General features: G+C 40.2%; 1 long non-coding RNA gene across 1 annotated transcript; it reads left to right on the plus strand.

Annotated features, from left to right (window-relative positions):
- The first annotated feature begins 2,688 nt into the window (after positions 1 to 2,688).
- LOC141983035 (uncharacterized) lies at positions 2,689 to 21,976 on the plus strand. The gene is made up of 3 exons (XR_012638276.1): positions 2,689 to 2,909; positions 8,870 to 9,029; positions 21,238 to 21,976. It is a non-coding gene; the product is annotated as an uncharacterized LOC141983035 (long non-coding RNA).
- The last annotated feature ends 489 nt before the right edge of the window (positions 21,977 to 22,465 follow it).

Raw genomic sequence — 22,465 nt, forward strand, 5'->3', positions numbered from 1 at the left:
CACAGAGATTAAATAATTTGCTCAAAGTCACACAGACAATCTGTGGCAGAGCTAGAGATTTCTGAGTCCAGAGAACCATCATTCTTTGAGATAAAACTATATCTTTTGAATAACAACCAAGCAATGGTTGAAATTCACAAGCCAGAGGTTCACTAGCCTAATTCTCAGATATTAAAATATATGGTCTTATGTAAGATTTAACTTTAAATAGCACCTTAATTGTGAAATGCTTGCTGAACATGATTTCTAATAATCTCTGGGCTAACCTTGAAGCTCAAGGGAATGTACATAACTGAAACTACATATTTTTTTTAATATCATTTTACTGCAACCTATTTGGGTTACCTAAGGAGGTGGTGGAATCTCCATCCTCAGAGGTTTTTAAGGCCCAGCTTGACAAAGCCCTGGTTGGGATGATTTAGTTGATGTTGGTCCTGCTTTGAACAGGGGGGTTGGACTTGATGACCTCCTGAGGTCTCTTCCAATCCTGATCTTCTATGATTCTATAATGCAGTAGGTTCTCTGATACCACAGTGATGACTGTGGTGTAAACATCTGAATAAGGAAGAAAGATTTATACAACTTGAGTACAATTGTAGTTGTGATAATGTTTGGTTCAGTTCTTATTTTGTTCACACCAACTATTTCTTCCCTAGCTGTAACACACATTGGTTGTGGATTAATCAATGAAGGGGAGGAGAACCATAAGAATCAGGCGTAGCAGCCTGTTGGTTGCAGAGCACTTCCATAATAATACATCTTTCCATAGCAGCAAACATTTTTGAGCGGGCTGGTGGAGGATTTGCCTTTGGCTGCAGAATGCCTTTTCTCTGAAAAGCCAGCTTGCTGTGGAGCCAGTGTCCACAACCTTCTAGCTTTTGCATGACCCTACAAAAATATGGATATCTGTTGCAAAATTGGGTTCTAAACTACTGTATTTGTGTTAATTCTTGAAATTACTTCTATAATCTTGCAAAGCTCTCACATTGGTTATGGTATCTGTATAGGCTGTATCTTTGACGCAACCATAGGACCATTAATTTGACACAAACATAGGACTATTGATCTGCTTCTAATTTTTAGTCAAGGGATAGACTTAGTGCCCAGACTTTCATTCTAGTCCCCATACAGTGCGTCTAAATTCTCCATCTAAACCCTGGTAACATCACATCAAAATTCATACAGTTTATCTTTCACAGCTGTTGCATAGTCTCTTAGATGGTTCTTTGCTATTAATCATACAGATATTTACCCATGCACTTAGGCTATGTACATAAATTGTTTAAACTATCTGTATCTGTATAATGTATTATTCATTGCATGAAAGATTTCTCTCTTTTGAATTATAGTGTGCTTCTGTGTTCTTTTGTCATCTAGTGAAGCCTCAGAGAGGTAGCTGCTGAATACCAAGGCGGTTATCCAGAAAATGTGTTAATGAATCACCTGTAAAGATGGTTACTGACTACTGAAATCTGTATTGCAGTGCAGGTTGAGTTTAAAGTGTGCTTGAGTGGAGAAAATACACTTTGCATAATTACTACCAAGTGGTGTCATTTTGCTACCAGAGAAGTGCCATGAATTGTCAGAATAAACAACATTTTCTGTTTTGATTTCTGTCATATCCTGAGTTTGACATTATTCCAGGGCTACATCTTTTATTTGAATCCCTAGATTTTTCCTTCATTTGGCTTTTGGCATTTTCCCAACTGAGAACACAATTCTCATTGTAATATACATTAAATTTCAGAATACACTCAAACACGTGATCTCTTTGAAACACGTGATCTCTTTGGCTTCTTCCAAGTGAAACTGATTATTGTTTACTATTTGTATTACAGCAGCAACTAGCCTTGACATAGGCACACCTGGGAGAGCCAGTATTTCCTAATTATTTGTGAATTAGGCTCAAGTACATCTCTGAAAACCTGTATATGCTGGACAGGCATCTGGAAAACCTGGTCACTCATATGGAGAGTTGGAGGTAGCCTTTACAAGCTACAGGGCTTCTATTGCTACTGCTGAGATGTCTTAAACAACCCACCATCTTGTGTACTGATAATGTGGGACCCAGGCATAAAATAAAAGAAGGGGAGATAGATAATACTTGGCCCTGCTGTGAGTGTAGGGGACTGGACTAAATGACCTCTTGAGGTCCCTTCCAGTCCTATAATTCTGTGATTCTATGACAGGGAAAGGATATCTTTCATTTTGTCTTCTTGTACCCTGAAGAATTTTTGCATATTCTCACACAAAATATTTGCAAATTTCCCTCTCCCATTATTACCAGAGAAAATTCTCCAGTCTCTACTTTGTGATTCTGATCTCTATTCTGGATAAGCAAAAATCACTCCACCTTTTGATGAATTCCGCAGACCCTGAGCATGTTCAGTGAAAACCTAGGATTTCTTAAATGGTGCCTGGTAAAGAGCCAAGTATGTGTGTTTGTGTGGACCGACAGAATCATAGCTCTGATGTAAATGGCAATAGTGAGCATATGCAAGACTGGTGGCTACTGAGCATGTGCAGTAATGGGTGACAGAGAGGTCAGTTAGGTGAGCAGTTAGCTGGTCAGAACCGACTCATACTGGTCACAACTTGTTTTAAAGGTCAGAGCCTTCAATCAGAACTCTGAGGTAATGGTCAAGACTGAGCACGTGAAGTGAGGTAACTGTAGCTAAGAATAGGAAGGTTATATAAAGAGAGAACTTCCAACAACGATTTCGGAGTTCGGAGTCTGTGTCTGAAGAAGGAGAGAGGCGTGCAGGGAAAGCCCAGAAGCCAACAAAAGAAGCCAAAGAGAAACTGCTGCAGAGAGACAAAAGAAAGCTGAAGCAGACCAGAGCTGACTGACCAGGAACTGAACAGCAATAGCAGTGATTTGTAAAAGAAAACAGCAATGGATTGATAGAGTAAGCTTAATATTCTTTTAATGCAAAGTTTTGGGAAAGTACAGTATAAATAAGGTTAGTATGTGTATGCTTGAAATGTGTGTGAGTGTATTTTAATTGTATTTTATCTATCTAAACTTTAAAGCAATTTAAGATCTGCTGTCAGCAATTTGTTGCAAACTGTCCACTTACAACAAATTGCTTTGCTTAGAATCATTTAAACTATATACTATTGCAGTGTAAGTGCTCGTTAACTTGCAATAAGGGATTTGTGTCTCAGGGCTTTTGTGTTTTGTTTAGGATTTTTAGTATACACTGTATTAGGGATTATTAGTTACATCAATAAAAAGAACATTGCCCATGTCAATTACTTTATTGGAAGGTATAGCCCTGTCCTTTAGTGTTTTCCTTAGCAACTCCAGGAACTTTTACCTCAGGGAGAACAGATTAAGGAGGCAATAGGCAAGTTATTATAGCCCTGTCCCTAAATTCATTTTTGGGATAACACCACTCCAGTATCCAACACAGAACTTCCAAACAGATGTGCAGGGGCAAGGGGCAACTACAGCCTCAAAACTTGTCATGAGAAACTCTTTCTACTAAATGCCTGTACAAGGCAACCAATAGACACCAGCTAACCTGCATTGATTCATTAGACCAGCTATGCCATGCACGGCAGGCAGATTAAAAACATTCCCTGGGCAGTAGTTTGTAGCTGTTTGGCACTAAGCAGTAATATGTGCTTATCCCACACGAGAAAAAGACTAAGGCACAGGACAGACAAGGAATAGGAGAAAGGGGAACAAATTAGCCACACAGATGCTTCTGAGCCTGGTTCTATTCCCAGAATAGTTTTTTTTATGGGAAACTTCTGTAGTATTTAACAAAACATGATATTTTTCTGTATCTTCTTTGGATCCAATAGAATCATATCCATGCTCTAGAATTCTACATGATGGTTGAAAAAAACCTATAGAACAGGGGTTGGCAATCTTCAGCACACGGCCTGTCAGGCTTCCTTCCCCACTCTGAACTCTAGGGTACAGATGTGGGGACCCGCATGAAAGACCCCCTAAGCTTATTCTTACCAACTTAGGTTAAAAACTTCCCCAAGGTACAAACTTTGCCTTGGCCTTGGACAGTATGCTGCCACCACCAAGCGTTTAAAACAAAGAACAGGGAAAGAGACCACTTGGAGATGTCTTTCCCCAAAATGTCCCCCCAAGTCCTACACCCCCTTTCCTGGGGAGATTTGATAATAATCCTCACCAATTTGTACAGGTGAACACAGACCCCAACCCTTGGATCTTTAGAACAACGAAAAATCGATCAGGTTCTTAAAAGAAGAATTTTAATTAAAGAAAAGGTAAAAGAATCACCTCTGTAAAATCAGGATGGAAAATACTTTACAGGGTATTCAGATTCAAAACACAGAGGATCCCCCTCTGAGCAAAACCTTAGTTACAGAAAACAGGAATAAACCTCCCCCTTAACACAGGGAAAATTCACATAAAACAAAAGATAAACTAATCCGCCTTGCCTGGCTTACCTATTCTGGTTGCAATATTGGAGACTCGGATTAGGATGGGTTGGAGAAGATGGATTTCCGTCTGGCCTCTCTCAGTCCCAAGAGAGAACAAAACGTAAACAAAGAGCACAAACAAAAGCCTTCCCCCCCTCCCCCCAAGATTTGAAAGTATCTTGTCCCCTTATTTGTCCTTTGGGTCAGGTGCCAGCCAGGTTAGCTGAGCTTCTTAACCCTTTACAGGTAATAGGCTGTTGCCTCTGGCCAGGAGGATTTTATAGCACTGTACACAGAAAAGTGGTTACCCTTCCCTTTATATTTATGACACGGCCTATCAGGGTAATCCGCTGGCAGGCCGTGAGACATTTTGTTTACGTTGAATATCTGCAGGCATGGCCCCCCACAGCTCCCAGTGGCTGTGGTTTGCCGTTCCCAGCCAATGGGAGCTGTGGGAAGCGGTGGCCAGCTCGTCCCAGTGTCCTGCGCCGCTTCCCGCAGCTCCCATTGGCTGGAAACGGCGAATCGCAGCCTCTGGGAGCTGTGTGGGGTTGTGCCTGCAGATGGACAACATAAAGAAAATGTCTCGTAACACACCAGCGGATTACCCAGATGGGCCACGTGCTGAAGGTTGCCAACCCCTGCTATAGCAGGAATGTCATTCTCTATTCAATTCTACAGATTTTAAGAGTCACTTTGAGAAAACCTTTTAAAATTGTATAGAACCCTGAAGGTTCATTCCTCATTTCATACTTTGAGGCAAGGATTGTCTCTTTGTTCTGTGTTTGTAGAGCACCAGCCAATGGGGTTTTGGGCCTGGATCCTCAAAGCCATGGGACGTAATTTCTAAGTATCTTTGTGGATCTGGGCCTTGGTCCATAAGTAGGGTTTCTAAGTGCTAGGTAATATAAATAAATAATAATAATTCTATAGAACAGTTCATGAGGGATGGATTGAAACTAACTGACTCATCAGGTGCATCCTCCATACTACTGTACCCCCTTGCACTTACCGATTCTAAGTCCCTGCAATGGTTTTCAAAAATGCCACTTTTGCCACTAGGGATTTGACCTGTCTCCAATTGACTTCAATGGGAGCTGGACTTCAATAGGACCCCCAACTATTCACTCATAACTGTAGTTGGTTTTGCACCAGTCCATTCTGCCTACAGCCACAACCCTTTTTTAAAAAGAAAAAAACAAAAAAACCCTCTTTTTTTAAAAACTTTCTTTTTACTTTCGGAAGATGACAGTGTAACTGCAAAATCTGGCCTCTACTCACAAGCCAGGTCATACTTGAACATTTGCAGATACAGCCCTCACAGACTCATAGGTTTTAAGGCCAGAAGGGACCATCATGATAATCTTGTCTGAACTCCTGTACATTGCAGGCCATAGGTGCCAAATCTGTGAATGAGCCAGTGCTCAAGCATCCATGGACAATGGCCCCAGTTGCATTCTTCCCTGAGACCCCACCCCTGCTTGGCCTCTTCACCCACTTGTGCTGCACTTCTCTCCATCCCTACTCCACCTTTTCTCCTGAGGCCCCTGCCACTCACTCCTCTCTGCCCCATCCCTCCATCACTCACCTTTAAGGCCAGAGGGGGCAGAGAGAAGAGAGGGGTGGGCAGAAGGCACTCGGGGATGGGGTGGATTAAAGTGAGCAGCAGGTAGATGGGAGGGAGGAGCCTTGCAGGAGACGGCAGAAAGGAGCTAGAGGGAGATGCTCAGGAGAGGGAGGCGGAGAGGAGAAAGCAGTGGGCAGGGGGGCTCAGAAGAGGGAGTGAAGGGGAGTGAGTGGCAGGTGGGTGGGGCCTCAGGGGCAGAGAAGAACAAATGGCAGGGACCTTGGGGGTGGGGGCAGAGAGGGCCCAGCAGCAGTCAAAGTGGGGGAGGAAGAGGCAGAGCAGGAGTGGGAAGAGGCAGAGTGGGGATGGGGCCTCAGGGGAAGAGGCTGAGCAGGAGCAGGGCCTCGGGGTAGAGTGGGCGTGGAGCACCCACCGCCAAAACCAAAAGTCAGCGCTTTTGTTGCAGGCCACAGAACCTCACCCACCCGCTCCTGTAACAGATCCCTTGCTTCTGGCTGAGTTACTGAAATGCTCAAGTTATGACTTAAAGACTTCAAGATACAGTGAATCAACCTTTTTCGCTTGTTTAAACCTGCAAGTGACCTGTGCCCCATGCTGAAGAGGAAGATGGACCCCCCACCACCCTGCCAATACACCCCACGGGAAAATTTTTTCTTGACCCACAAATATGGCAATTAGTTAAGCCCTGAGCATGTCGGCAAGACCTACCAGACCAGACACCTGAATAAGAATTCTCTATAGTAACTCAGAGCCCTCCCAAACTAGTGTCACCGGCCATAGGAGGTATTTGCTTCTAGCAGTCGCAGATCAGCTACATACCATTGTAAGCTGTCTCATCATACCATCCCCTCCATAAACTTATCAAGCTCAGTCTTGAAGCCAGTTACATTATTTGCCCCCATTGCTCCCTGGGAAGGCTCTTCCAAAACTTTACTCCTCTGATGGTTAGAAACCTTCATCTAATTTCAATCCTACATTAATTGATGGCCCTTAATTTCTATAATTTAAACTGATAGAATAAAACCAACATGCATGTTGAGCAACACAACAGAAGAGATATTTTAATTATGAGAAAGCCATGTGGCTTATGTATTAGCTATTTTACTTGTATTCCATTTAATTGAAATGAAAAGTGAAGGTTTTTATAATTATCATTTTAATATTCCTTGGCAGATTTTAATTTTATGGGGTTAACAAATGGCTCTTGTGTTTCAGCTAGGTTACTTTTAATAACAGTAGGAACATTTCTTGACACTGGTAAACATTTTCTGTTGCTTAACTTGAATTTGAGTACGTGTGGGTATGATACCAAAATATTGTAGCTGAAAATGTAAACTTTTCAAACATAAATAATGACGCTGGTGTTATAATTTTACAAATCTGATGGGCAACATGGTAATTGTATGGGACATAAACTTTCAATCAACTTTTTCTACAAGCTGTGCTTTAATGATTCACTAGACACTCAGATAATTAATCATTGACATTCTTATAAGATAATATTTCAAAGGCTGCAGGAGATGCATCTAGATATGTAAGTCTTACTTAGAAAACTAACATTATGTTATGAATTCCAAAGTGTAATTAAAATCTTCCTGTGTTTTATATTGTAGCACTTTGACCAATCAAAAATAACTTTCCTATTTCACTTTCAAAGTGAGTTAGATTAAATAATTTTCATTATAGCCCTGCTCAACCTTGTCCTAAACATTCAATGCAAATCAATCAGTAGTCTTCCAGTTATAAACTTTAAACTGTAATGTAATTTAGATTAGAACAGTTTTCTTTATCATTTAATCTATCACTACAAGTGGTTTGGCATAATATATGTGTTTCCAAAGTTACTTTAAGACACTTATTTGGGAATTTAAGTCAGTCTATGGTAGTCCTGTTTCCAGAACAGTTGCTCTATTTAAAAACAGTAGGGAAAAAAGAGGAGTAACAAATATGCAAGATAATCTTAATGGGGGTATTCATTATAAGAAATACCATGAATTATGGGTATGTAGCTTTCCTAAGAACTAAATAATATATAAATACTCATGGGTTTACTTCAACAATGGAGACTAAGGATGAAATATCAAGAAATTCCCATGTCAAGCTTAGGTGCAGGAGAGATATGTGGTTTCTAAAACCATTCACTGTTTGATAAATTTCAAACTGTGGACAGATCATGGGAGACTCCTTTAACATCTCTTTTGTTTATTTCACATCCTGGCCTCTCCCCCTATTTGTTGATGTCCCTCAGATTTTGGACCTCTGTCCCCCTTTTCCCCCTCTTGGTAACCTTATCAACCCTAGAGCTTTTAATTGCTGCCCCTTGGATGATTTACTTAACTCTGCCCAATCTCAATGTCCAGCTGTTACTTAAGCATCTCCTTCTTCTTGTTCTCCTTCCATTTTACACTCAAGGTGTCCAAAACAGGGTTCCCTCTTTCACACCAACCCTTTTCCATTTCCTCCTTTTTCTTTTACTGTTGACAAATCCATTATTACAGCTTGAGTGCCATTTTCAGCTCCTTACTGTCTGCTTCCTCATTCATTCAGGCTATTGTTATGTCTTATTGCTCCTTTCTGTGTAAGAACAAAACCCCAGAGGTTCACAATAAGATTTTAAGTCTAAAGTAAGTTAGAAGATAAGAGCAGTGGTGCTACAATGTGGATATTACAAGGTATCTTTTTTTAATCTGAATTGCTCAGAAAAACTGACAAAGATTATCTTCATATTGACCAAATACAATGACTGTAATGATAAAAACTCTACCAGCCAGATATGGTGAAAGACTGTCATTATCATGGTAGTTACCTCCTTCCCTAACCCTTCTAATCCATCCTGCAACTGAATCCAGTAAATGATCATTTTTACTACAGAAAACAGCATCAACTCTAAGCCACAATGGAACATAAGGAACTGCTTCCCTCCACAGAAGAATTCATGAGATTTCTTTTGTTCCTGTTCACCAGTTTTCAACCTTCCAGCCACCACAATATTTTTTGCTGATTGTACCAGGTTCACCATTGGAAATTTATGGTAGGTTTCCTCAGGTTTCCATGTTTTGTGTTATTATTCCATGTGGTTTTAAATAAAATTATTGAAGGCCATCTCGTCTGATACACCTCTTTTTCTCGTGCATTAAAAAGATATTCATCCCGAAGTGTTTTCATTGGCAATGCACAGCCAGATCAGCCTGACTAAAGACAATCCTGCAGGGTTTTCCTGCAAATTCACATTAAATACAATCTGTCTGCTTCTTTAAGTCACTTATTTATTTTAAAGGGTTAATGAATGCTTCTAGTGTTAATTTACAGGATCCAGTAGTGTGAAAGCTATTTCGAACGTACAGCTCCAGAACAAGAAAAATATCAGATTTGCCCACAGCAGTGTAAGTGGTGAGAAGAATGGGGAAAAGTGGAAACAGGGAAAGAATAGGTTATTGTAGAAAAGATGGAACTGGTTATTTGAAGTGAAGAAAGAATGTGTAGAGTCATTGGAGAATATGGACCGTCCATTAGGGTAGGAAAGAATCAGCAATGAGAATGGGAGCTGGAATATGATGAGAAATGTTTTCAGATAACATTTACAATATAGTAAATCCCCATGAATCGTCCTGATTTTCAGCAATGAAATGGCAAAGAAATAGCTATATGTTTTGTACCAATGTTCTTAACTTGACATATCAGTTATTCAGTAATTCCTAGACTTCCAAACCAGTCTAGGCAGTAATACAAATCAAAATATTTTGGTATTTGGCATCAGTCAGATTCATATTGTCACATATTTCTTTTCCTTGATAAAAAAGATGTGTATGTCAATTTTAAAGGTGCTACTTTTGAGCATCCCAAACCAGGAAGAATTTATAGACTAATGTTAAATTATCCATAGTATCTGAAAATTGGATTAAATCTTTGGCCGCTCATGGCCAAAATCCCACTATAAAAAAAATCCATCACATTGTATTAATGTTCTGACCATTGTTCCTAAGTGTAACTATATGCACACAATGCCTATCTCTTTCCGACAGTACAGAATCTCTCTTCTGGAACACCTGTGACTTATAGGGTAAGCACTTTAAACATAACAGGAATACATTTGAATTGAAAGTCATCATAAACACAAAGTGTGATGATTGTTGCAATGGTCTCTGATTTAAGAAAGCAACAGTAATATAGTTTATGACCTCTCTACTTGGATGGTGCAAAAGTGAAATGCATAGCAGTGACGGTCTAGAGTCCATATTCCAAGTTCTATGCTTCTCCAGTGATATATTTTGAAGGGATATTAGATCAAAATAGATAAGACCAGGTCTTCTAAAGGGATCTGAGTCATGAATGACCAAAGAGAGGCACTTGAGAAGACTTGAAGCCACTGAAATGAGATATTTGAGGGCAGTAAATAGGGGGATCATTGCTGGACCTCATGCAGAGTGATGCCATCAGGAGTAAGACCAAGGACTGTGGTATCAGAGAGAATGTGCAAAAGAGGAGGCTGAAATGATATGCAAGAAAAACAGATGAAGGGAATCCTGTTAGAGAGGAATTTGAGACTAGAACTTGTGGGCACTGAACAAGAGGATAGCTAAGAAAACAGCCGATAGACTGTGTATGAGAGGATGGAGTGAATATGGAGTGAGTGCTGGACTGGCAAACCTGAAAAAGACTGCTCTGTCAACCTGACCCCAGCCGGCTGATAAAAGGGGAAGAAGAAAGATATTAGGTCAGAATATGTCCTGAAGTCTCTCCTCACTCATGTTACCCAAGTCCCCCCCCTCCCAGATAGCCCATTCAGAGAGGAACTTCTAGAACACAACTTGTGTTCAGCATATCTGAGATTATGGAAACTGATATTTAGCATGTCCAACAGCTCAGTGTTGAACTTTTTAAAAAAATGCTGCAGCTTGCCACCATGTCCGATTACAGAGGTTGAGCTACAACTGCAGGGGGTCAGAGGTTACCTTGTCCTATTTGAAAATGAAGTTGGAGCTCTTGTGGAATGTATTTCTGAAATAATTGAATCATAGAAGATTAGGGTTGGAAGAGACCTCAGGAGGTAATCTAGTCCAACACCCTGCTCAAAGCAGGACCAACCCCCACTAAAACATCCCAGCCAGGGCTTTTTTCAAGCTGGGCATTAAAAACCTCCAAGGATGGAGGTTCCACCACCTCCCTAGATAACCCATTTCAGTGCTTCAGCACCCTCCTAGTGAAAGAGTTTTTCCTAATATCCAACCTAGATCTCCCCCACTGCAACTTGAGACCATTGCTCCTTGTTCTGTCATCTCTTACCACTGAGAACAGCCTAGCTCCATCCTCTTTGGAACCCCACTTCAGGTAGTTGCTATCAAATCCCCCCTCACTCTTCTCTTCTGCAGACTAAATAAGCCCAGTTCCCTCAACCTCTCTTCATACGTCATGTGCCCCAGTGCCCTAATCATTTTCACTGCCCTCCTCTGAATTCTCTCCAATTTGTCCACATCCTTTCTGTAGTGGGGGCCCCAAAACTGGATGCAATACTCCAGATGTAGCCTCACCAGTACCAAATAGAGGGGAATACTGACTTCCCTTGACCTGCTATCAATGCTCCTATTAATGCAGCCCAATATGCCATTAGCCTTCTTGGCAACAAGGGCACACTGTTGACTCATATCCAGCTTCTCATCCGCTGTAATCCCCAGGTCCTTTTCTGAAGAACTCCCACTTAGCCAGTCAGTCCCCAGACGGTAGCAGTGCATGGGATTATTCCGTCCTAAGTGCAGGACTCTGTGTTGTCCTTGTGGAACCTCATCAGATTTCTTTGGCCCAATCCTCCAATTTGTCTAGGTCCCTCTGTATCCTATCCCTTCCCTCCAGCGTATCTATCACTCATCCCAGTTTAGTGTCATTCGTGAACTTGCTGAGGGTGCAATCCATCCCATCATCCAGATCATTAATAAAGATGTTGAATAAAACCAGCCCCAGGGCCGACCCTTGGGGCACTCCGCTTGATACTGGCTGCCAACTAGACATCGAGCTGTTGATCACTACCCATTGAGCCCAACGATCTAGCCAGCTTTCTATCCACCTTATAGTCCATTCATCCAGTCCATACTTCTTTAACTTGCTAGCAAGAATACAGTGGCAGACCGTATCAAAAGCTTTGCTAAAGTCAAGGTATATCACATTCACCGCTTTCCCCATATCCACAGAGCCAGTTATCTCTCATAGAAGGTAATCAAGATTGTCAGGCATGACTTGCCCTTGGTGAATCCATCCAAATCACTGCTTTGCTTACCACTGTGGATTGAGACACAATTAAAAGCAAACTTAATTGTTTCCCAAGACAAATAAATTGGAATTTAGCCTCTCCGCCTGGGCATGTAAGCTCCACTCCACCCCATCTCCTATATCTAAGCCATAATCTAATAATACTGTCCACCTGTGGACAACAATTAGCACTAGCTCCAGAAGAAACCTATTCAGAAATAAAAAGATATATCATGTGAGATTTGCAATAAACTTTCTTGCTAATTATTCCTTAAATTAACATATTGTGTTGCAAGCACTATGTAATTGGGGCCATCTTGCAATTTGGAGAATGTTGCTCCTACATAGCCAATAGTAACAATATGGGGCATACTCTACTTTATGAAGCTGTGAAAATTAGTCAAAATTTCTGCATCAACACCTCCAGTTGGTGGCATTCTTGGCATTTCTCATTTCCATATTACTGCACTAGGGTAAGTAATTAGATGGCAGGGACAAAATATCCTCTGAGCCCCACTCCTGCATGTAGCATACAATCCTACTGTGCAGCTCTTGCTCTCTCCTGGAATCGGGCTCTCCAAAACTGATTGCACTGGTACAGTCAGAGAATCACAGATGCACAGCATGTCATCTGCTCTCTGCTAGACACAGGCAGCTGAGACAGCAATTACCGACTGCCAACCGTAAGCTGCTCTGACTAGCAACAGTGCTTAAAGGCAGCCCGAGTGTTATTAAGCACCGAAGTACAGGGGATAAATAATAAATGCCTATGGATTTCTCTGTGGTTTAGTGCCTGCAAACGGGTGTTTTTCAGAACAGCAAAGGCAAATATCTGGACTATATTCCCAAGCACATGCATGTGCGTGGAAACACACACACACACACACACACACACACATAGAAGGGTTAGGCTTAAGATAGTCATGGAGTATGGAGGTGCAGGAAGCTGTGGGTTCATTACCAGCACCATTTTCACAGGTTTGTATGCAAATTTCCTTCATGCCCAAATCTGATGATGATACATCCAGGCCATCTCACCTTTCCCATGCTCATTATCTTATTGATACATCTGTATTTGTTATGGCCTGGACAGAGACAAATGATCAAGCAGTTTCTCGCTGTCACACACAGAGGCAATAACTGCACAGCATTCATTTGAGGACAATCTGAACCTCTAAAGCTTAGACTGTGTGTGAGTCCCCATAAAAATCGCATGCATTCAGAGTCTGCAGAATCTCTCCAGCAGCTAGAAGGTGAGACTTCCATTAGACAGCTGTCTGGAGGAGCATCTCAAATCCTGAGAGGATACCATATAAGGAAATTGTGTAGATCCTAAGAGGAATACAAAGGGAGCATGAAAAATGTGCATCCAGTCAGCTGGACCTCTCCTTCCAAAATATTACCCTGGACCCATGCAGAGGTGTGAACGCTGGTGGCCCTAGTTAACAGCTAGAAATAGACAATCAGCCACACCCAGGTTTGTTTTCTGTCCCTTTCTTTAGGGTTCTGTTTATTGTTGTCAGAAACAAGAAAGAAAAGTGTAAAAATTATCACAAACAACAATCTGGTTAGGGATTCAGACTGGGATCTTCTGGCCTCCACTAGCTATTGGGTAGGGCCCTCTCTGACAATTCAGAGGGGGATCCACAGGATCTGCCTGCCTACACCTTCCCTCTCTGGTTACAAGATCCCCCTTTTTCCTGGTTTCCCCCCTTTATATCGTCCAGATGAGAGCGTGGGCTAATCATGTGGTGCTGATCAGCTGTGCCAGCTGATTCCCAGCACCTGCCTGCTTGGCTTCTCTCTGGTCAGGATCAGCTGCTCCCTGTTCTCCCCCAGCTAGTAAAGAGGCAAATCATGTTAGAGGGTAACTATATAAACATGGGAAACCCCGTGCTTTGGAAGAAATGAAGCCTGCTCTGGCTACTTAGGAAGTTCATGGTGGATTCACAAAGGATTCTGGCTGGGTGACAGGCATCTTTTTTGTGGAAGTAATGTCAGCTGAGTGATCCATACCTGCAGCATTCCCAGATTTGTAGCAGCTTCTATCCTGCTGCCAAACTAGTTTGTAGTATAAAATGATCAAAGTCCTTTAAAGATATTTTATAGGAGTTTAAAGTGCTTTTGAGTCTTCAAACTAGGTCAATGCCCTCAGTTGCCAATGTTTTATGAAAAGTTAAGAACAGATAGATGTTGGGTCCCTGTCAGCATCCATAGCAAAGAAATGGGTTCTTTGCCACTGAAAATGAGAAATAAACCATTGGTGATGCTGTTCATCTCATCAATGTTGTCATGAATACTTATATTGTACTGTGAGTGGAGAATTTCAACACACAAATACAGAAAAAAGTTTGTGATAACATTGCTATTATACTGTGTGGTACCGCTAGTCCAACTCTTTTTACTCTGGCCTGATAGTCCAACTAGAATACAACCCACAAATGTGATTGCTGCCTGATTTGTCAGTAAATGTCTCATTCTCCATGCTCTCAGCTTCCAAAACAATGAGTGAACAGATCAGCTTTGTGTGAAGCTTTCCCTTGAATCCCAAATATTAATAATTGGGAAGCTGCTTCACCTGGTGCATTGGGTGAAGCACATTGTTATCCTCCATACTAGAGGGAAGTTTGGTGCTCCAATGTTACACAAGTGGCTGCAGTGAAGAACAATAATGAATGGGTTAATTGCTTTCATTCTCCTTATTTCCTTTGCTTTTAAACGTATAATTCAATAGCGCATCCATTATTTATTCTGTATCATTATCACATGCTTGTATAACATCATACGCTGAAAGGAGTTGGCAAGAGCCAACATGCTTCAACTGAGTTTGCGGTTCAATTCTTTTGTTATTTTATCATTTAATAAAATGCTCTGCATACAGAATAATTTTCTTTGCACAATATTTATTTTTGTTTTACCTTCCTGGAAATGGAAATTGTAGATGCTTTGATAAAAGGATTACAAGGTCATCCAATTTCAAGTAGTTCCTATAAGTACCGCAAAAACATCCTCTTAAATGCTAATTTTGTACAGTCCTACAGTAGTGGGGTACTTTTCAGTTCAGTAATTGAATACACAAAGGAGAAAATGGCTGGGAGAGGAAGCTGTTTTTGGACTCTCAGCCACAGAAGCCCACCTCTATACAAATTAATGTGCTTAAGCATTTCTATGCCTCTCTCTATAGTCTCACCAACAGATCGAGTACTTTTAATTGTAAGTGAATTTAATGTCATATTAATAGACTTGGCACTGAAGTTGTTGAATTGTCCTCCAAACTAACTTCAGTAATGTCTGTAAAATGCTTTGAGCTGCTTGGTTGGAAGTTCTAGCCACACACACTTACTGTATTAGAAGTTATTGTCTTCTATGCCTATCCAGTTCCCTGCCTCTCCACTAAAGCAAGTTGTGATGGTGATTTTTATTGTGGCCCCTTTTCCATTATGAAGTGAATTGAGGTCAGATAGATGATTACTTAGCAGAGTCATCTGATGGAGATAACTTCTGGTCAGTTGTCACTATCGAACTAGACTGAATTGGATCCTGTGGCCAATGTGTGAATGGTTCTCTAGCCCTTACTTACTAAAACTTTCAATCCACAGAATTTGCACTTGTATGGCACAGATCTATAACACCACCAAGTTGGCAGTCTGCCTCAACTTTGCAAACCTGAACCAAAGAGTCTATTAGTCTCCTTCTATAAACCTTACCTAATTTGATGTAAAAATCTGAAACAAAAAATGGGTTCTTAGGTTTCACTTTGTAGTCTGAAAGCTATGTGCTACAACTATGTTATTCTGTATAAAGTAAATCAGAAAATAAGAGTAAACAGAACACATTTGTTCCTTTTATTGTCTGTGAATCCTTAAAAATGACATTATAAGAAAACTGGAGCTTGAAATTACAGTAGAAAAGATTCTCACTGCAGACAAAACCCATGAAAATCACAGATTTTCATTAAAACACTTTTTTTCCTTCTTGCTTAACATTTTTACAGAGTTTGAAATAAATTTTGAAGGTGGAAAACTACTGTAATTTTGCAGTAAATAGGGTTTTTCCTGTAAGACTGCTGGCATTCCTGTGCAAAAAAGGGTGAGTTTCAACAATGAAGCAAGTAACAGTTTTGAAAGGAGTACTTGTGGCACCTTAGAGACTAACAAATTTATTTGAGCATAAGCTTTCGTCGGAAAGTGAGCTGTAGCTCATGAAAGCTTATGCTCAAATAAATTTCAGAAATGGAAATATAGTTCCCAGGATAAAATTCACACAAAACAATGAAAACTTTAGGCTTTGCATCCAGTATTAACATTTGAAAATCAAAATTTGACTCTGAAAAATAAAATTGTTAACTTCGATCAAAAGGAAACTACAAAAATGTTGGTGAAAACTACTAGATTAATGCTGATTTATTGAATTTTGCTGGGGATAATGTCTCTCAATTGTTAGCAGATTTCAATAAATATTGATAGTGTAATTGGGAAAATGACTAATATTCTCCATGAATAGTGCAATATTTTCACACTGTGTAATATTTATATCTGTGGATATATATATATATATATATATATATATATATAATAGCATGTATAAGCCCTAACCAAGATCAAAATCCCATTCTGCTGGGCCTATATATATGCTTACATACAAAAATATACACAATAAAGAGACAGTCTCCAGTCTGGAAGAGCTCACAATCTAAAGAGACAAGACTTGGGAAGGGAAAGAGAGGCACATACAAGTTAAGTGTCATTCCCAAGGACATACACTAGGTCAGTGGCAGAGATGAGAATAGACTACAAGCTTTCTAAGTCCCAGTCCAGTGCACTAACCACGGGACCATGCTGCCTCTCCATCTGAGGGCAGTACTCTTACACCCAAGGAATAATTCAGCCAGAGAGAAAACTGAAGCAGAACAGGTTTCAGAGTAGCAGCTGTGTTAGTCTGTATCCGCAAAAAGAAAAGGAGTACTTGTGGCACCTTAGAGACTAACAAATTTATTTGAGCATAAGCTTTCATGAGCTACAGCTCACTTTCCGATGAGCTCACGAAAGCTTATGCTCAAATAAATTTGTTAGTCTCTAAGGTGCCACAAGTACTCCTTTTCTTTTTGAAGCAGAACAAACTTTTTATTGGTAATATGCAAAGATTCTAAAAAAGAACTGCATCAGAGCTGAAAGTAACATTTCTCTCAAGATGTAACTACCTAAAAATTCAGATAATGCTATCTGTAATGATATTGCAGGGATATATTGACTCTATTAACATAAATGCTATGTTAAGTAATTACTAGACTGCTAGAACATGCTATGAAATTATTATGCTGACTTTGAAATGTCTAGACTACTATACAATTAATATTATAAGACTGATTCACAAGCTTTCTGTGAGATAGGAAGAAGTCTAAAATAATACTGAAGATATGCCAAGATCTCATCTCATATGGCGTCATCTAATCAATGACTTTACTTTGTGGCATCAAGTGAGGTTTGTTCTGAGATGTGAAAGAGTGGGCAGTTTTGCTTCAAATGGCTTTAAAAAAACACTTCTTTTATGTTCCAAGCCATATGGGTTTGCCCCTCCAAGTTTCACTTTGAGTTCCTGGTTATCAAACACACTCTCAAAACAAACAGATGAACAAAATGACACCAATTGTACCTTACCACCTAGTTTTGTGTCATTAGAGTATAAAACCAAAACATTCTCATGAAATCATAGTGAATATCTTCCTCAACGGTAGCTGAAAAGTCATCTGAAGTAGTCTTTATGATTGCAACTAAAACCTCTCAGAACAATTCTGGAACCAGGCCCCAAAGAGAAAAATAAACCAATCCCATGACCCACACCTGTAGAGCTATATGGTTATTAAAAGCCAAAATCATGAAGTCAATCACATTCTAGGAGATGCTAAACCCAATACTCTGTATAGGAAAATATGCATTGTTTTGGCGCCAATGGCAGTGCCTTTGGTTTGTACAGTCTCCATAACACTGTGAAAAATGGTGAAAATAAATTCTTCACTAAGCGACAGCAGAGGTTTGGTCTTTCTGCATCAGAACTATGGAAATATATGCTTTTTAGAAGATGCTGTAAAGACTACCTGAGAGAAAATGTATTCACCAAAGATGCATTGTGAGTGATCCTCTGTCACCATTGTGTAAATTCAGCAGTTCCAAAACCTATTTCAACGTCCAAAAAATGGCTGCAAAGATACTTTGAGAAAAGACTTGGGCCTGAATACCTCTCAAAAATGTTGAATGAATATTACTAGGAATTTCCAGAGAATTAGATCCCCCGTACAGATAGTTCTGGACACAGATTTTTCTGGACTGCATCTGGTAGCACAATTTGGTTATTTTCTCAGAGCTAAAATGTACATACAAGCTATGAAATCCCAAAGCCACTGAAGTCAATGGGAGTTTTACCACCAACTTCAATGGGTTGAGGATTTCCTTCATAATCTGACACTGCTAGTGATAAACCAAATTTGAGAGCTCTTTGAAGACTGAGATTTGCACTTGATCAAGCCTGATTTTCAGAAGTTCAGAGCATTCACAACTCTAGCAGAAGTCTGCAAGTGCTCAGCACCCCTGTGAATAAGGCCGATATGGGGCTATATTCTCAGCTCTGCTGAGTCTGCCTCCTGCTGCAAAACTTAAATTGGCCAGAGAATTCCTGCAGTATTGGGGGAATCTCCAACCAGTGGAAAGCAGGTGGAGGAGGCCATGCCACCCTCCACACCTGCTCCTCCATGTCTCCTCTGCCATGGGACAGAAGAGGAGAGAAGATGGAGAAAGGGGGTTTTGGTAGAATGAAATTCTGCTACACATGATTCTCCACTACTGTAATGTCCCTTAGGGATGTTACACCAGTGGTGTATGTTAAAACAACCCCACTGCTCCCTGCAGCTGTACTATGCACTGGGCCAGGGCAGAGCAAAACTAGGGAGCCATGCTCCGCTCCCTGTCAGCTCTCCAGTCACTGCACTAAGCTCTGTATGGGAGAATTCAACCCTGAGGATAATATATCTCCATTTCTCTTAGCAAAGGTTGGTGAACTGTGAAATACATTTGCAGAAGGACATGAACAGCAGTGCTGTTTGGCCAGCTGAATATTACTAATAATGTTCAGGCTGCCAAATTTTCACTCATCCGTTCCCATCTGACTCCTGCTTACAGCAATTACAATGATGAGGCTCCTCTCACAAATTACATTGAGTTATTTTCATTAGAAAAGATAGCCAGCCTTGTAAACATCCTCTGGTGTCTTTGGATGGTGATCTCTCTCACCAGCTCAGTCTTTTAGGGGACTAATATGGAAGCCTGATACCCCATAATTAGAGAAAGATTTTCAGAGAAACAGACTGGCTGCCCACACCTCCCATGTTGCACTATCAGGCAGGAAAGCTTCTGCTGCCAATCTACCACTGTGAACTGAAACTGTGTCCCAGCTGTGTGGTGACCAGGGATATGTGGTGTCACCTTGTCATAAATATAAAGGGAAGGGTAAACACCTTTAAAATCCCTCCTGAACAGAGGAAAAACCCTTTCACCTGTAAAGGGTTAAGAAGTTAGGATACCCTCGCTGGCACCTGACCAAAATGACCAATGAGGAGACAAGATACTTTCAAAAGCTGGGGGGAGGGAGAAACAAAGCCTCTCTCTCTGTCTGTGTGATGCTTTTGCTGAAGACAGAACAGGAATGGAGTCTTAGAACTTAGTAAGTAATCTAGTTAGAAATGCGTTAGATTCTGATTTCTTTAAATGGCTGAGAGAATAAGCTGTGCTGAATGGAATGGATATTCCTGTTTTTGTGTCTTTTTGTAACTTAAGGTTTTGCCTAGAGGGAGTCTCTATGTTTTGAATATAATTACCCTGTAAGGTATTTACCATCCTGATTTTACAGAGGTGATTCTTTTTACTTTTTTTTTTCTATTAAAATTCTTCTTTTAAGAAACTGAATGCTTTTTCATTGTTCTTAAGATCCAAGGGTTTGGGTCTATGGTCACCTATGCAAATTGGTGAGGATTTTTATCAAACCTTCCCCAGGAAAGGGGGTGTAAGATTTGGGAGGATTTTGGGGGGAAAGATGTTTCCAAACGGACTCGTTCCCAGTAACCAGTGTTAGACATTTGGTGGTGGCAGTGAAAGTCCAAGGGCAAAAGGTAAAATAGTTTGTACCTTGGGGAAGTTTTAACCTAAGCTGGTAAAAATAAGCTTAGGAGGTTTTCATGCAGGTCCCCATATCTGTACCCTAGAGTTCAGAGTGGGGAAGGAACCTTGATACACCTATACTACATATATAAGTGAATAGAACTGTTTGATTGTAGCATGTGTTTATTGTTATTTAACCAAAGATACCTGCTGCATTTGGGATAGTATAGTTTATATATTGCATTCAGTCAATTAACTTGTGGCTAAACATAGATATTCAGGATTCATAGCACCTCCCATCCCCCACAGCTATCCTTTACATCCACCTTTCTACTGGTATAAAAGTTCCTTTTTAGGTTTTATTTTCATAAGGAGATTGCTTGGAAATTATCAGTTAATGAAAAGCTTTTCATTATCTTCCCTAAGGCTAGCATTTCAACTTCCTACAGAAAAGGCAATAACTAATACTTATGCAGAGGATCAAACTGATACCAGTGACTTGGAAGACTTGAACCATCATATATATAACCAATATATCTCTAAACTTTCTTGAATTTACCTTTAAATGGCTGATTTGTAAACTTCTAGAAGTATTTTTCCTTTTCATTGATGATAATCTTCAATCTGTTATCCCCTTACTTATTTTAGAAAACTGATTTTGTCAAGTGAAATATTTTTTCAATTAAAATACTTATTGTGGTGAATGTGAACTGCTATAAGGATACGGATATGTAACCCAGTTATTGCGATAGTCTGTATAACTTATATTGGGATAGTGGAATGTGTATTATACACCTCTATTGCTTTAATTCAATGTATTATACACCTCTATCGCTTTAATTCAATTTTCAGAAGTTCAGAGAATTCACAACTCTAGCAGAAGACTGCAAGTGCTCAGCACCCTTGTAATGGGTGCTATTGGAAGAACAAACAGGAAGGCAATGGGATGGTTTCCCAGCTAAGAACATCTTAACACATACTGTTAGGCAATGGAAGAAGCTCTTACCTTTGAGAATCTTACATCCCATCTCCAAAAAGTTGCAAGCTTTTATTGCTAGTGATGAGACCTTTGCTATCAACAGTTAAGAAGCCACAATCCCTGAGGACCAGAGTGATCAAAAAAGACTGAACGGCTTTTACAAGAGACTTTCCCTGGAGCAGGTTGGGAGACATGATTTGTTAGTAAAGGGAACAGAAAATGCCAGTGAGACCCTAAAGGTGTTGGGAGGTCCATAGAAAGCTTACATCTTCCAGGATCCTCATGTTGAAGATGGATAGATATGTACAGACATGTCTAGACTGTTTATTTGTTTTAAGGCCAGCTTTCTCTGAAAAGCTTTAGTTCTAAATTAATAACGCTTTGCTTTAAGAAGTCAGTTTGGTTACTGGATACCACTGTCTCAGCTCCTGCAGGGAAGTGAACTGGAGATACTGAACCTAAGGCAGGCCTGCTGAGGTAATTGTGGCTGACCACACAGGGGACTGCAGAGCAGGGCCCACTCTGACAGTGGGAGAATTGCGTGATTCTACCTGAGAGAGGTGACGGTATGAACTTGAATGTGGGGGATGTGCACGTGGAAAGACCAGGAAGGGTCAGAGATGCAGTAAGCCCAGTGGCTGTGACACATTTCATAAGTTTTTTGTTTGTTTTTTGTTTTTTGCTTATGGCTTATTCTCTTGTGTTAGTTTTAAACAAACAAACATTTCAAAAATATAATTAAATGGCTTTTCTCACATAAAATAATTATTTTGTTCAGTCTGTTTGCTCTATAGTATGGATTTACATCTACTAAGTATTCAGCATTGTTTTTTATTCCTTATCTCCCTTTGCTGTTTACTTTTCAGCTAAGTGAGATTTTGTATGGCGGGAATTCACTGTTCATGTTACTTTCCTTCCTTTGGTACCATATTTTGAATTTTAACTTCTCATATTTCCCAACCCATTCAAGCAGTTCAGAACAGACTAATCAAGAAAATCTACTTAGTTCTAGTTGATGTTCAGTTATGAGTAACAAGGGATAGAAGTGTCCAAGGTGAACAAAAAGGCATCATTGACTAAAGACTATTATTTATTTGGGTA

The sequence above is a fragment of the Natator depressus genome, chromosome 1 (genome assembly GCF_965152275.1).
Source record: "Natator depressus isolate rNatDep1 chromosome 1, rNatDep2.hap1, whole genome shotgun sequence".
In the NCBI taxonomy this organism is placed as follows: Eukaryota; Metazoa; Chordata; order Testudines; family Cheloniidae; genus Natator; species Natator depressus.